General features: G+C 43.2%; 1 long non-coding RNA gene across 1 annotated transcript in view; it reads right to left on the reverse strand.

Moving 5' to 3' along the window:
- The window catches only part of LOC119565687, a 54,599-nt gene extending 38,151 nt beyond the window's left edge, over window positions 1-16,448 (reverse strand). The window contains exon 1 of the long non-coding RNA XR_005224498.1: window positions 16,223-16,448. This is a non-coding gene — a long non-coding RNA (uncharacterized LOC119565687). The remainder of the gene's footprint in view (window positions 1-16,222) is intronic.
- Window positions 16,449-17,192: the final 744 nt, after the last annotated feature.

A 17,192-nucleotide genomic window follows, 5' to 3' on the forward strand; every position in this document is an offset into this window, starting at 1 on the left:
AGAGTAATTGGTCTTCCAGTCCAAGAGGCCATGGTTGAAAGTTGGTCTTAGCTCAGTTCTTATTGAACACTGACTGGTTTGCTGAAAAGGAGATCTGAAATCCAATATTTATTATGAACAGATGACTTTCTGGACCCCACAATCCCTTCAGCTCAGCAGTGGAGTACTTTCAAACAAGATGAGAGAGTCAGCACACAGAGACAGGGCTCCCTCTTCTCTGTGTGCTGCACTTGGCTTTTGAATCTTATGGTGGCTTGAGGCACCAGTGAAATCAATCCCTCAATTATAACTTATATTACCTTGAAGTAAGTTATATAATAAAAATATGAAAACACAATTGTTAACTTATCCAAAGCAAGGTGTGACTTGCTGCTTCATTCATTTTACATCCTGGTCTTTAACAGGAGGCTGTGTCCTGTTTGAGGTAACAATTTCCTGGGCTGAACAAAATCCAAGGTCAAAGACTGAAGACCTACATTTTCAGAAATGACTAATGATTTTGGTTCCTCAACTTGAAATCCCTGAAAGTAGCCTGATTTACAGAGATTTGTACTAGGCCCTTTTTGTAAAGCAGGGCCCTTTATAGTGTCTCCACTTGGACACCTAAAAATGGAGGCAAGCAGAACCTCTAGTCACTTTTGAAAATATAGGCCAAGATGTTTATATCATATAAACGTTGAGGGTTAAATATTAGTCCAATGTATGACTATAATCTCTTTTGGGCAGGGACTGCTTTTTTTTGTTCTGTGTTTGTACGGTGCCTAGCATAATGGGCTCCTGGTCCATGACTGGGGGTCCTAGGTACTAGAGTAATAACAATAAATTAATAAGAACAATAAATTGAGTTATTGTTATATCTGATCATATGCTATTCACTGAATAATGCATTTCATGAGCACCCTTTTTATACACTGTATCCCTTGATGGATAGAGCTGGTCAAAAAATTGAAAAAAATATACCCCTCCCCCCAATTTAGCAGCTCTAGTGATTATGAAAATCAGACATCAACAGGTAGGGATCAAACAATTGCATCAGTGTGTGGGGGGAACTGAGTTATTAATGAGTAACCACAGCATCACTGTAGCGTGGTTGGTTGAGATAATTCTGTTTCAAAATAATGATAATCTTCATTGAAACAGCATTATAAATGTAATGTGATAAAGCTGAAACTATTAGAATGGTATAACAGCATGTTCAGTAGAAAATAACAAAAATGCTTTATTTCTGCATGCTGTATACAGAGAACTTTCTCTTAACCTGAAAGATATGGCACATCTGCAAAAATATTTCTGTAGACTGTTTTTTCCATTAACTAGCCTGTGATGTGTATGGATGGAAGAATAATTACATTTCTAGTATTTTTAAACTTTGGCCCTCATCCTGCAAACACTTACGTATGTGTTTAATCTTATGATGTGAGTGGTCCTATTGACTTCAATTAAACTAGTCGCGTGTAAAGTTAAGCATAAACATTTGCGGGGGTGAGGCCTTGTGTGTTTGATATTTACTCCAGGGACCCAGTAGCCCTAATTCTCCATTGCACTGTGCTTAGGTACATAATGGAGAATGTGATTGCAAGCAGCCAGTTGAAGCCAATCATCAGCTGCCTCCCCCAGCAGACGTTAGAACAGCAAAGGGTTTAGTAGCATAAGTGCCATAACCCTCTCTCCCACCCATCCCAGGAATGCCCCTGATATTCCCTCTCCTTATACCAGGGATTGGGGGATGGAGGCATGGCTGGCAGAGGAGGTGGCAGAGTTTTCCACTGGCGGAGAGTTCTTCTTCAAAAGGGGAATTCTCCATCTGTAATTTCTGGCTGTTTCAGACTAGAAAATCCAGCCCTAAATCTCTCAGGGTTGGCCTAACTCTGTTCTTATTGAAGTCAATGCAAGTTTGCCACTGAGCTCAGCGGGATCAGAATTGGGACAATGTTCCGTGCTCTTAAAAATATCACATTCAGTGTATCATGACTACATTGTTTCAGCACTCATCAGAGTTGCTATTCCAAAGACACACACACTTTTTTATTGTCAGCAAAATTTAGCTTCATGTGTCTGAGAGGGACAAACTAATCCTGATATCACAAAAGGAAATTGTTAAATGCTCTTTATGCTAAGCTCCCAGGTCAGACTACATGCCCTACTATGCACCAGTTTCCCCTGTTAGTGAGGGGAGGTGAGGCATCAGGGGAGTCCTATGCCTGTAGTGCATCATTGGGGATGAAGTTCAGCTGGGAAACTTGGCCCATAGAGGAGAATGGGGACATAAGACAACCAAACTACAATTCCCATGAGTCACTGAAGCAGCATATCTGAATCAAAATGTTTTGGTTTTCATCTGAAAAACAAAAAACATTTGGTTTTGAACTATATTTTTTTGTCAAAAAAAAAGTTTCACAAAAACCAGAAACTTTTAAAAAAATATTAATTTAGTCAAAACCCCAGTTTTTCATTGAAAAGACAGCTGGGACAGAAAAATTTCAACCATTCATAGAATACACAGTTTAGTTAATTAAAAGCAAATCCAATAGAAAACAGACCTATCCAAATGTCAGTCATTATATTACTCTTTGGACCAAATTCAGACCTGGTGTAAAGCTTCAACAGAGCTGTACCCCTTTACATCAGATATGATTTTTCCCCTTTGTAACAAAAGCTTACTAAGATGGTTAGTTACACACAACAACAAAAAATAAACTAAACCGTACAGTATTGCTGTGACATTCTGTCCTCAAAAGCAGAGTGACTGTAAATGTAAGTACTTGGTTTGAATAAAGACTCTCTACCTGTTTGGTAAGATCCCATTATGTTCCAAAGATGTTGTTGGCCTGGTCATAGTCTCCTGATAATGAACTGCATAAAACAAGGATTAATTCATTGTTAACTGCTTTATCTCAAACTATGCAGATGCTGCAAAATCATTTGCATTTCAAAACAGGGATTTGCTCCAAATATTCACATTGGCTGGAGAACACCTGCTTTTCAGATGCAGAAAATAACATGCTGACTGTTCCTGAAAGGCAGCCTTCTATCTTATCATTAAATACAGTATATCAGAAATGAAAGAGAGAGAACCAAAAGCATATAAAAATCCCTTTAAGGGCAAGGGTTAGCTTGGGGGCTTGGAAGGTGGTTCCATACATCAGCATTCAGGAGTATCAGAATTGGGGGCAATTTCAAGGCACTTCTGTCCTTTGGGCCACCCCAGTAAAGGTGATAGCTTCAGCCAGAGTGAAAAGAGTAAGGTTTACTCTGCTCTTGTACGTTCCCAGCATCTAACTCTGGGAGCAGCACTGATGCCAGCTGCAGAGGAAAGTGAGCATGAGTATCTCATACATGATGACGGCACATTGCATGTGTAACAGGAGGGGGAATGCGTATATAATATTTTAAACAACATTGGCTGGAATGTAAAAAGCAGGTGAAAACCATGAGGACCGATATTCCATACCCCCATAGAGAGAGTACAGGGTCGGAGTGTGGAGATATTTATAAGGAATTTGGTCTAGTGTTTAAAGCAAGTGAATGATTGATTGATAGCCAGAGAAAGTCTGGGCCCCCAACTGGGATTCAGAAGACCTGGGCTTTACACCTGTTTCTGTAACTCACCTGTTCTGTGATGCTGGGAAAGTCACTTTTAATCTCTCTTTGCCTCTCTTTCCCCTCCCAATCCTTTAAGTAAGGGACTGTCCTCTCACCGTGTTTTTGTACATTACCTAGCAGAGTGAAACTCCATACTTGACTGGGGCTTCTAGACAGTATGGTAATATAAATATTACTTATAAGGAAAATATGTCCTGGCTCTTCCATTGACATGCTGCATGAGCTTGGCATGTCACTAATCTCTAAAATGGGGATATTTTACCTACCTCTGAAGGGAATTGTAATGCTTGACTGGTTTGTTTTGCTTGGATGGAAGGGGTCACAGCAATCCAATGTGCTTTTATATTTTCTCACTATTAAATCAAGAAATCAGTAGGGCTCTAACACAGTTTATAATATTCAAGGTGATGCTATAGTAATCTCTGCCCCAGTGAACAAGACAAGAAGGTCCCCAGAGTACAGCTGGGCTGTGTGTAAGAACGTTGCTTGTTGTAATTGTACACTGAGTTGAAGTTCACATGCCTCATACACAGCTGCCCTTCTTGTATTTGACCTGTTCCAGTCAAAAATATAAAATATTAATGTACTGTATTTTTTTTATTTAAATGATCCTGCACAAAGATCCTGAATGTTTCAGGGGACTGTCAATCGTATGTGGAGCTTTTCACCTCTAAGATTGCTTGTTTAAACCTAAACCGGAGTGTCAGTGACAAAAAGGTGTTTTATATGATGGCTGGTTGGGGGCTTAAGTAAAGTAAGATGTTCCCAGTCCAGTTCCCACTGGATGGTGTCTGTCCACATATGAAAAATGTACCACATCCGCACATGGCACTAATTGGTACTCTACAGGAAACTAACTTCTAAATGTACGCTTCATTTTTTTTAGAGGGCTAGATTATCAACTTGCCCAAAACTAGTTGCATGGCACACCGGTGATAGCTCTTCATGAGAAGTTGAGGCTTGATCCTGTTCCATTGAAGCCAATGGGAGCTTTGCTACTGACTTCAGGAAAAATTGGATCAAGCTTTAAATGATGCAGAATCAGCAATGTTGTAGCTGCGTCAGTCTCAGGAGATTAGAGGGACAAGGTGGATGAGGTGATACCTTTTATTAGACCAACTTCTGCTGGTGAGAGAAACAAGCTTTCAAGCAACACAGAACTCTGCCAGGTCCAATAAAGATATTACCGCACCCACCTTGTCTCACAGAATCAGCATTCAAATGTAAGTGATGTAGTAGAGAGAAGGACAATCTGAACACACAGAATATTAAACATAATGACTAAGAGGATGCTAATTCACTTCAGAAGGACAGTTCGAAAGCAGCATGCATACCTACGACTCTTTATGGATAATAACCCAACCATTCTAGAACCATAGAAGTTACAAATGGAAAAGATCTATTAGGTCTTCTAGCACATCTTCAGGCCAGTATAGGATTGTTCTCTATATTATGTTTACCAGTTTGTACTTCAGTCTAGTTTGAAAGATCCCAAGCAATGGGTCAGGATGATTATCAAATCAAATATATCTGTTTTGTATGTGGTAAATAAAAGTTTTGTTCAGTCTTAATAGAAAGTCCTTTTATAAGTGTTCAATGGGGTTAGTTATACTATATTGGAAAGTGAAAGGTTAAAATATATAATTCAAGCTGGTTTAGCCTGTTCCCTTTGAAAACCAGAATTCATCTTTGCTGTTGGCAAAGATTTTCATTTAATGAGCTGCCTGATCGTTGTTTATAAAAGTTCTATTGATGGAGCCACAACCACAGACAGCTACAAATCAGCATAGTAAAATAAGCTTTTCATTTTCTAGGGTATTTTCCCTTGGATACCTGTTTTTCACAATGCAGTTTTAACCCTGCCAACCAGCATTATTATTTCTGAGCTTTGGAATGCTGCCAAAGTTGAAAAGGAAGTTCTTTTATTTTTTCAAATATTGTATAGGTTTGTTCTCCTTTCACATATTGGCCAAGGACAAAGAACTTAATAGTTTTAAATAATAAGGAGCCATTCTGCCCTCAATTACAGCTCAAATGCTCTTCACCTTAAGGGCTAGATCCAAAGCCCTGTGAAGTCAGGGGGAATCTTTCCATTGATTTCAATTGGCTTTGTACCAGGCCCTGAGAGCGAAATTGATGGCAGTCTAAAAACAAAGTCCACTGGTGAATAGTCCCTATCACAGAAATACATGTTATAGCTTCCAGCCTGTAATCTGACCCACTTGAATGGACTGCTGCACCCATGTGTAGCCACATTGACTTCACGGTGAATCCCCTCCAGCGTAAGAGTCCGTTCAAAAAGATCAGATTGCAGGATCAGGGAACAACTTTGTGCCCAACTGCAAAAAAAAAACTTTAAAGAAGCTCAGTAGTAAAAGGCAAATCAATATGCATTGCTCTTTTCAGCTACTGACATGCCAAACTGTGCTCTCAGGTATGTATTTACAATTCCCTGTTTGGTTCATGCTGAAAGGAGGTGCAATTGAAGGCAGATTCTGGCATTATATAGCAGGTAATAGCCAGGAATGGGAGGCCCACTTGTAAAGAAAGGAATAAAGACAACTGGTTACTCCAATGACCAGACAATATTAATATGATATATGACAAGTAAAAGTGTTCTGGTGTCTGTCAGTTGCCTTCAATATACTGTAATCTCAAGCCACACATACACTTTCAAATATCATGCTGCTTGTCTTTTCCTGTGGTGTTTGCTTGAGATATGTGATGTGAGATGAAAGCAAAGGAAGAAAGAAGCCACATCACTTTAGAAATCATTGCAAAGCTTCAAAGCCCTGCAGGATATTGGGTGACGTTATCCATGTGTGTTTGTTTGTGGGATTTTTGTTTGTTTCTTTGTTTGTTTGTTTTTTACTGAAGCACTGAAGTTAATTAAGCCCCATTTAAGTAACAATGAAGATTTAAATCTCCTTCCCTCCCAATTCATGAGCAAATAAACTTGTGACCCCTGAACCTGATCCTATCATTACAAGTCAGAGTGCACTTTGTAGCTTTTATTAACCAAAACCAAGGACTTTTGAGATAGGATTTTCAAAGCTGATTCTTAAAAAGTCAGATCCTCAGCTGGTACAGATCAAGGTAGCTCCATTTAAGTGAATGGTGCTGTGGCATTTTATATCAGCTGAGACTCTGACCTAAATATTAGATAAAATTAATCAGTGTTTATAATCAATCCCCCTTAACACACATCAAGGAGAAGCAACAGCAGACAGGGATATTAATATTCAAAGGGAAAACCCAACAAGTCTTACTGTCTGAATAAAATCACCAGAAACAAACACTTACATATTATGTCTCAAGAAAATGTTAGCAAAGGAACTTTTTTTCTTTTTCGTAGCCTGTTGGAGTTAGTAGGTTTGTCATTTCCTCTACCAAATGCTAATATCCTTTGCATTAGCACCAGGAAGTCCAGGCTCTTACCACCACGAGGTAAAGTTGTAGTAGCTTTACAATTGGATTTAAGATGAAAGGGGGAAGCCTGATAGTTTGTGAAGTTTCTTCTTTGCATGGGAGTTAGTGGATGAGCTTGTGCATGCTGTTTTCAATGTGTCAAGTGCATATTGGAAACGGTATAGGTTTTATTTTAAACGGCTGTTCATTTTGCTTTTGGATCTTATCAACTGAGGCTATAGTGGCAGATCCTCCCTCTCCCCACCTCATTCCCCCCCCCCCCCCCCCCAGTGAGCCTTTCAGGCCTAATTTGATGATGTAATATATACATGAGCCTTTGGACCTATGCAGATTTAAGATCAAAAGCTCTTTCAAACATAGCTGACCCCAAACAGGAAACCCTCTGATTCAACTATCAGGTGAATAGTTCAATGTAGTTGTGCAAAATATGCAGCATTGAAGTCTTTGATCTTTTACCACTCAGTTCTCATTAACAATTATATAGTTTACACATGTAACTTCCCATGCACTGTGCTGAAAACATTTCCCTTAATATTCAGGATCATTAGATTGTCCTCATTCAAATTTGCTTATTCATTACATATTTTAGGATTTGGAATGGTTTTCTACCATCTAACTGCCACATGAAAAATAACATGCATGCACATGTTTTAAAAAAGAGAAAAGTACGTACCCTTCACAATTAATAGGGTAGGTTAATATGAGGGTTTTCTGACAGGAACGTGTGAATTCATAACAAGATGCATTACAACCAGATTTTAGCATCCTGTCAAATGTGTTAGTAGAATTTAATCAATTCAAGTTCAGGTTTTGTAGTTCTCAAGTTTAACTATACCATCAATGGTATAAATTTGTACACAAATCATCAGGAAACATGTTTTTAAAGATATACATACTGCCAAGTAATGAGAAATTATGAGGTAATTTATTACCATTCTTTTGGGGGGTGGGGGAGAAAGCTGACTATCTATATCTCCCTCCCCAAATTCTTTTGGTAAGGTTTGTCTTACTGCTAGGTAGTATTGTTGTTATTCTTATTTATTTTATTGACAGTTTTCATGATATACTTGCACTCAAAAATGTAGTGGCCTGTTTTTCAAACGGTCAAGAGTCTATGCACAGGAATTCAGAGGACTCTAAGGAAGAACTTGGTGGAACTTTATAATTATTGGCTGTCCATAATCATTAATACAGATGTCCCTAAAGTTCCAGTCTTTGCCCTGAATGGTATCCCTGGCATTGTACTGTCTTGTGGCTGATGAAGCAAGAAGGAAGATGACAGAACTCACCGGTGATGGAAATCTTACCCTGAATTTGACTGACCAAGAGTTTCGTCACCACCACCATAGCTTTTGAAAAGATCTGATCAGCTGAACTGTTCCATGCTGTTGTGGTGAGCAACCTGATAAACATGGGTTGTTTATACACAGCGACAGAGTTGAGGTTTTACCCCACTGTGAGGCATTTGAGCTACTGTGTGGAAAAGGTAGCTGAGCCTTGAATCTAGCTGCCAGAATCTGTGGTAGCAAGGCCATATCTGGAAGAAATAAATGTCAAATCTTTTCTGCCTTAGTTTCAGACCGTGACACTTCCAAAAGGGTGTAGAGGTTCTGGGAGATTACTAAGGGGCATGAGTGACCTCTGAGTTAGATCCGTATCCCTCCTGCTAGTGAATGCCTGTTGGGAAGTGCTGAAGCTACTTTTGGAGTTGATTGGCAATGCCTTCCTTGACAACGAGATAATGGTGACTTCTTTTGAAATGACAGTGGTTGGAACGAAGAAACCACTTCTTGATGTAGATAACGTCTCCAATTATTGCCAAATCTCAATCTTCTATTTTTAAGGAAGATTACTAAGAAAGCGATGGCAAGTAAATGTCTGGAGTCTTCAGCTCTCCTTGGCCTTACTCAATTTGATTTTAGGACTGGATACAGCATTGAAAATGCACTGGTGTATTGACAGATGACCCACTCTTAGGAATGGATGAAGATAAATTTCCATTCTGTTTCTTTTAGATCCCTTTCAGCTGCCTTCAGTTTGGTTGACTGGGAGGTGTTGTTGACATGCCTGTGGACTCCCATAGGATTAGATAGTGTTGCTTGGGAGGGGCTGTGCTCCATTCTTTCCCACAGGTTCCAGAAGACAGCATCAGACAATTGCTCTTATATCTTTCATGTGAGTTCTGTAGCAGGCCATTCCGTCACTGCTCCTGCTCAATGTATGTGGTAGGCAATTAGGAAGAGGATCAGGATATAGTGTTTTCAGTATGTTAAAGAAACCAAACTTTGTAACTCTATCTGATCTGGCTTGTGCAGTTGAAAAACTTACCCACTGTCTAACAAGGATTGTGCCTTCAGTGAGAGCGAGCTGGCAGAGACTAAGTCCAGTCAGAACTGGGATAATGCTTATAGGCTGAGGAAGCAATGGAAGGAAATGGTAAAGATTACATTAGCCCTCTGAATTGAGGGGGAATGTCCCCCAGTCATTCAGGATTACAATTTGGGAGTCTGGTTGGATCTCCAACTTCTCTGGATGTCCAGGTAACATCAGCTGCCTGATCTGCTTGTTATCATTTTCTGACTAGCAAGAAGACTGCATCCTTTTCTTTAGGAGATGGACTTTGCCACATGCCTGTGTTACCTCAAGGATGGATTACTACAGTGGTGAGCTGGAGCCAGTTTGCTTGTCCCTCGGGACAACCAGTTCTAAAAGGGCTTCTAAATTTAACAACCAGCCAAAAGTGGCGCCTTAGGCACCGACTCCGTGGGTGCTCCAGGGCTGGAGGACGCACGGGGAAAATTTGATGGGTGCAGAGCACTCACCGGCAGCTCCCTGCCCCGCGCCCGGCCCCAGCTCACCTCCGCTCCGCCTCCGTCTCCTCCCCTGAACGCGCTGCCATGCTCTGCTTCTCCGCCCCCTCTCCCCCCCCCCGGCCCCGGCTTCCCACAAATCAACTGTTCGAGCAGGAAGCCGGGAGGCTGAGAAGCAAGCGGTGGCTTCGCGCTCAGGCCCAGGGAGGTGGAGGCGGAGCAGAGGGGAGCTGGGGTGGGCGGGGTGGGAGGAGGGCCACCCGCGCCGCAGCAGGTAACCCGGGTGGGACGCAGGGGAACCGCTCCCCACCCCAGCTCACCTCTGCCACCCTGGGCCTGAGCGCGAAGCTGCCGCCTGCTTCTCAGCCCCCCCGGCTTCCAGCGCGAACAGCTGATTCGCGGGAAGCCGGGGGAAGGAGCGGAGAAGCAGGGCGGGGCGGCATGTTCAGGGGCTGAGGCGGAGCGCAGCGGACTTGAGCTGGGGCCAGGTGCGGGGTGGGGAGCTGCCGGTGGGTGCTCTGCACCCACCAAATTTTCCCCATGGGTGCTCTGGCCCTGGAGCACCCACGTAGTCGGCGCCTAAGGCGCCACTTTTGATGTGATCAGTGGGGGGAGCGGCCACTCCCCCCCAGCTACGCTCCCCCACCCCTAGGACCCAGAGGGACCTGCCAGATGCTTCCTGGGAGCTGCCCCAGGTAAGCACCACCAGGACTCCCCACCTCACCCCGGCAGGTCCCTCTGGCTCTTAGGGGTGGGTGGACACCCACTACGGTGGCCCATGAGACCCTCCTGCCCAGTTCTGGGGGCAGTCAAGGGACAGGGGAGGGGGTGGATGGGGCAGGGGTCCGGGGGTTGGGGGCCTGAAGGAACGCAGAGGGTTGGATGGGGCAGGAGTCCCCGGGGGGTGGGGGTGGGCCACGACCCCCTCGTGGGGTGAGGAGGGAACCCGTTGTTAAGATTTTGGCAGCTCATCACTGGATTACTGTAATATGCCATACAAGGGGCTGACCTTAAGAACATTTGGAAATTGCAGCTACTGCTGAATGAGGCTATCTGGAATCAGATTTCAGAGTAACAGCCGTGTTAGTCTGTATTCGCAAAAAGAAAAGGAGTACTTGTGGCACCTTAGAGACTAACCAATTTATTTGAGCATAAGCTGTCTGGAATGTCACATAGACAGCACCATAATCTGTCCTGCCAGCAAATTGATTTCTGGATGGAACTTAAGAGGCTGGTGTTGGCCCACTATGTAAAGGCCTAAATGGTTTGGTCCCTGACTATTTGAAAGCCTGCTGCTCTCCTATGAAATGTTCCAGTGTTGCTGCCAGTGGAGGTACTTGAGGTTACAATCCCTGATTTTAAATGAGATGGGGATTGTGGCAGTTATTCTCCAGCAAAGGCTCCCAACTCTGGAATTCACATTTTCCTTTGTTCCAACTGAGCACTGATCAAGGGATGCTCATATGCTTCCTGACACTTTTCCTAGGACTTGGGGGAAGGATGTTGAATAGCATTGGAAGGGGAAGGAGACATTTACTTAGATGGGGATGGGAGGCCCTTTCAGAGTCATATTTGCCTGCTGAATTGCAGATCTATGTATAATTATTATTCTGTGCCTAGAACACTGAACAGGTGCTTTTATAAATATGACCAAATCAGTCTCTCCTCACAGATTCAGTAAGGTACCTAAACAGTGAGCTGGGATAAAACGTCTTTCTGAGTAAAATGAGTATTCCAGTCTGGGGTCTCTGTGCAACACTCTAAGGTTGGGGAGTTTAAGATGCTGACTTATTTACAGCAAACCTTCTCAGGTCTTTATCATTTCAATTTAAGTTGAACAACAAGTTAGGGCATTAACCTCTGTTTAAAAAAAAAAGTCATTTCTTTTCAAAATGTGCTTTCAGCGTGTGTGTGTGTAACCTAAACACCTTTTGGGTGTGGTGTTCTGTCCCAGCTAGTGGCACCAAGACACTTAAAGAGAGAGATAAATGAGTCTGCTCTACAGCCTTAGCTAACAGGCAGTTGGCTTTTAGCTCATGCGCTGCAGGCTCATGCACTAAGCTCCAGAGGTCCTGGTTCGATCCTGCCCGCCGACGACCGGGGTCTGTAGGTGTTACGTGTGCACACACACACAGAACACGAAGATTTCAGATAATTGCAAATAATTTCATTTAAAGGAACTTTAGTTACCATTTCAGAGGTGCTAGTTAACAATTCTGAACACTGAATTAAACTCATGCTCTCACTTCTTCAAATCCTTTGATAAAGAGTTGACTAACATATACAGGAATATGAGCAGCTCTTCACATACAGCTTTGTTGTTTTGCTTTGTTTGTCAGACACAGTGAAATGCTTCAGTATCAATCTGATTGGCAGGTCAGTGGGAATTCTGCTGATGAACAGTTATGACATATAGCAATGTATGGCAGGCAACATATAGGCCAAATCCTGCCTAGACTTACATCTGGTTTGACAACATTGACTTCAGCAGGCTGCACATGATGAGGACAGAATCTGACCTCTGCTGTTAATCATGGGGAAAATAGTCTTTTTTTTAAGTTGCACAAATAGCACTGAAGACCTTGTTTGGCCTGCAGAATCTTTATCACAGGTGGTATTATCCTAGAGAATCATATCAAAGAGTTAAAGGCCAGAAGGGACCACCAGAACATCTAGTCTGGCCTCCCAGGTATGTCACAGGCCACAAACCACCAAGATGGAAAGAACCCAATATGACTCTCGGAGTTCGTGTTCAATTTGTAGGTCAAGTCATTCAAAAAAATGACCCCAATCTGGACTGCTGTAAATCATTTTACACTAGCTGAAGATTGGGACCAACCTGCAGTTATCTTTTTCCAAAGATCCAACCATCTATTTCCTTTTTCACTAGTGCTGTAGTTCTCTTCATCTGTTGCTCACTCTTTAATAGCACTATGGTATGTACTGCAGTTTTTCTACTTCACAGAATAACAGAAAGTAGAGGTGTAAAAGATCTCCTAGGTCATCTAGTCCATCCTCCGACAATGCAGAATTGCTCCCTGCAGTACGGTTATTAGTGCATTGTCCAGTCTAGTTTTAAATGTCACAAGTGATGGGGCTCCACCACTTCTCTTAGGATATTTCTTCACAGCCTAATAGATTTGACTGTCGGGAAGTTTTACTTAATACTTGATCTGAATTTTCCCTTACTCAGTTTTATCCTAGTTATAACTCTTGTACTGCTACAAATAACTCTTCCCTTTCATTGTAGGCAGGAACAAGAAGCATGGGCAACCAAATATGGTAGCTACAAAAGCACTGTAAATGCTTCATTAATGATAAGCCACAAGACGTACAGAAGGGTCAGTTCAGCTTCTCTCAAAGTACCTTCCAGCACAGTTTACACCCTTCAGATATATTTATTTATCTTATTTATTTGGATTTCTACAATCTGTGGAACTCTTTGCCAAAGGATGATTTAAAGGCCAAAACTATAACACGGTTTTATAAAGAAGTAGATAAGTTGATGGAGGATAGGTCCATCAATGGCTATTAGCCAGGATGGGCAGGGATGGTGTCCCTAACCTCTGTTTGCCGGAGGCTGGGAGTGGGCGGCAGGGGATGGATCACTTGGTGATTGCCTGTTTTGTTCATTCCCTCTGGGACACCTGGCATTGGCCGCTGTTGGAAGACAGGATACTGGGCTAGATGGACCTTTGGTCTGACCCAGTATGGCTGTTCTTATGTTCTAAAACAAAAACATATATGTAGACTGTTATAATTTTCCCCATAAAGTTTAAGTGATACATTTTAAGGTCTTTTAGCTTCTGATCCAATGGAAAAACTCCCACTAAATGAAATAGGCTTTGACTTAAATCTTTATTTTCTTGTAAAGTTAATAAGAACAGTTAATAAGTTAGTGGCCATACTGGGTCAGACCAGTGGTTCCTCTAGCCCAGTATCCTGCCTTCTGACAATGGTCAGTACCAGACGCTTCAAAGGGAGTGAACAGAACAGGCCAATTATCAACTGATCATCCCCTGTCCCAGCATCTGGCAGTCAGAGGCTAATGGACATCCACAGCATGGGGTTATATCGCTGTGCACCTCAGCTAATAGCCGTTGATAGACCTATCCTCCATGAATGTACTTAGTTATATTTTGAACCCCATTATAGTTTTGGCTTTCACAACATCCCCTAGCTATGAGTTCCTCTGGTTGACTATGCATTCTGCGAAGAAGTACTTCCTTTTATTTGTTTTAAACCTGCTGCCTCTTAATTTTATTGGGCGACCTCTGTTTCTTGTGTTATGTAAAGGGATAAATAACACTTCCTTATTCACTTTTTCGACAACATTCATGATTTTATAGACCTGTATCATATCCCCCCTTAGTCATCTTTTTTCCAAGCTGAACAGTCCCAGTTTTATTAATCTTTCCTCATATGGAAGCTGTTCCATACCCCTAATCATTTTTGTTGTCCTTCTCTGTATCTTGTCCGATTCTAATATTTTTTTGAGATAGGGTGACCAGAACTGCACTCAATATTCAAGGTGTAGGCATACCATGGATTTATATAATGGTATTATGACATTGTCTATCTATCCATTACCTAATGGTTCCGAACATTCTATTCGCTTTTTTGACTGCCACTGCATATTGAGTGGCTGTTTTCAGAGAACGATCCACAATGACTCCAAGATCTCTTTCTTGAGTGGTAACAGCTAATGTATACAGCATCATTTTGTATGTATAGTTGGAATTATGTTTTTCAATGTGAATTACTTTGCGTTTATCAACATTGAACTTCACTTGCCATTTTGTTGCCCAGTCACCCTTTGTAACTCTTTGCAATCAGCTTTGGATTTAACTGTCTTGAGTAATTTTGTATCACTTGCAAACTTTGCCACCTCACTGATTAACCCTTTTTCCAGATTATTTTTGAATATGTTGAACAGCACTGGTCCTAGTGCAGACTCCTGGGGGACACCACTATTTACCAATTTCCATTGTTAAAATTGACCATTTATTCCTACCCTTTGTTCCCTGTTGTGACTGGGTTCCAGGGGTGCAACCTGGACTGTGGGACTGATGAGCCCTCTGTCCTACCAACCTAGGGTACCCCTTTTACTCCGTGATGCTGTTGCCAAGCTACAAACCTCTGACAGGTGCTGCACTTATACAGACATCTACTGGCAGTGACATACCCAACTGAGTTACATGAATTCTTTCCCCAGCTACTCATGAACCAACAACAGAGAGGCTCTAGCCAATTCCCCACAGTTGCCCAGCCTTGCACCCCAGAACTGTATCATCTTGCACTGGTCAGAAGGCTGACCTTTGTAAGTTCATTAACCACTCCGCCCCTTCCTTGATGTGGAGTGGACACACACTAGCCTTTTTAAATTGATGTAACTTTAGTGCTTTCATGGCCAAGATGGAGTATGCTCTGCAGGCAGCTCCGACCAAGAAAAGGTGTGCACAGGAACGCAGCAGGGAAAGTCCCTTCCACCCCAGGGCTGAGGTGAAAGTAAGCCAGTACGGTCCGGTACGGCATACCGGCAAGAGCCAGTACGCCATGCCGGACCAGATCAGCTTCCCCAGGCTGGCACTTTAAAGGGCCCCGGGCTCGCCGCAGCGGCCAGAGCCCCGGGCCCTTTAAAGCGCTGTCCGAGCCCCGCTGCTGAAGCTTGGGGTAGCGGCGGCAGGGCTCCAGCCACGCTTTAAAGGGCCCTGGGCTCCAGCTGCTGTGGGGAGCCCTGGGCCCTTAAAAGTGCACCCCGAGCCCCACTGCTGGAGCCCCGGGGTAGCAGTGGCAGGGCTCTGGGGCTGATTTAAAGGGCCCATGTATTTAAAGGCCACGCCTCTTCTGGGCAAGGCCACGCCTCTTCCGGGCGAGGCCACGCCCCCTGCGCAGGACTCCGGAGTACCAGTAAGTCCTTTAAGTTACTTTCACCCCTTCCCCAGGGGCACCTGTTCCAAACCCCCCAGAGTGAACACACACCCACCGGAAAAGTACAATGAATATAGGAAAGGGAAATATTTATTTACAGAGGGATGAAAGGAGAAAACCAACAGGGGGAAATATAGGGGGAACAGTAAAACAGGGTTGCATTCAACTCCAGGCCCCACAGGCCCAGTGGTAGCACAGTCTGAAAGGGCAGACCCTGAGCAATGTGTCTGCACACAGAGTTCAAGAGTCCTGGGCAAAGTTCCAGCCCAGTGATGAGTCTTGGGTGCTCGTGGTCATCTTCGGTGCTAATGAACTTTCCCCAACAAACCCCTCCGGTGCCCTCTTCTGCCGCTCTCTGCAAAGCCACACAAAGCGACCACCTCCCCACTTAACCAGCTAGCAGCCTCCCTCCTTATTACCAATGCAAAGTAACAAACCCCAGTACTTACAGCCCCTGCAGCTCTGGACAGCAGTGATACTAGGTCCAGCTCTGGTTTTTCTTTCTCAGGTGATTCATCCCTGGCACAGTGCTCCTCCTTTCTCCTGTCCTGGGGTGTCCCCGATCGGCTGCTCTGTCCTTCCAAGGCTTCAGGCAGGTTCTTGGCTCCTTTTTTCCCTGCAGGCCTGCTTGCTGCAGCCCTTCTGTCTGGAGCTTCAGACACACACACCCTGTCACTCTCCCCTTTCTCTCTGCTCCCCCTCCCACTAATAACAATTCCTCCTTCTGGAACAATCAGCACTTCCCCTTCAGGAAAAAGATTTAAAGGGCCATGCTCTCTAAACCACAAAGGGGTTACACTGAGGTGAGATTTCCCAAGCACTTCATCCAAAACACACTGTTTTAGGTAAAATGTAAAACTGATTTTAAGTGATTATAAGTAGTGAGCGTAGAGCTCAAAGTTGGTTACCTAAGAAATAAAAGTAAATTCACAGTTTGAGTTCTATAAACTAAACAGGATTTCAATCAAGCAGTGTCTCACCCTGATAGATGGCACAAACAGGTCACAGATCTTCAACACACAGGCTGGAACTGCCGTCTAGCCCCAATTCAAATTCTTTGTCTTCCGGACCTGTTTCCGGGTGTTGAGTTGTGGGGGGAGTGACGTCAAATCATTATGTCACTTCTCTTTATAGTTTCTTTCAGCTTGCTGGAAAGATCTTTTGCTATGACGTGGATCAAGCAGTCTCCATTGTATACATGCTCTCTCTGAGAAAGTTTTTGAGATGCTTGTTGGGAAAGTGGATTCCCTTCAACGGGCCATCAGTGTGTCTGGCTGCTCCATTGTTGTACCTCAAAAGTCTGGTTGTGGGTGTTCCCAAGCTCACAACATATTTCAGTAACACACACATACAATGATAGCACACACAATCCAACAGGATATTAATGTTCAATAGATCAAGACTTTTAAAGTGATACCT

This window comes from Chelonia mydas, chromosome 3 (genome assembly GCF_015237465.2).
Source record: "Chelonia mydas isolate rCheMyd1 chromosome 3, rCheMyd1.pri.v2, whole genome shotgun sequence".
Classification (NCBI taxonomy): Eukaryota; Metazoa; Chordata; order Testudines; family Cheloniidae; genus Chelonia; species Chelonia mydas.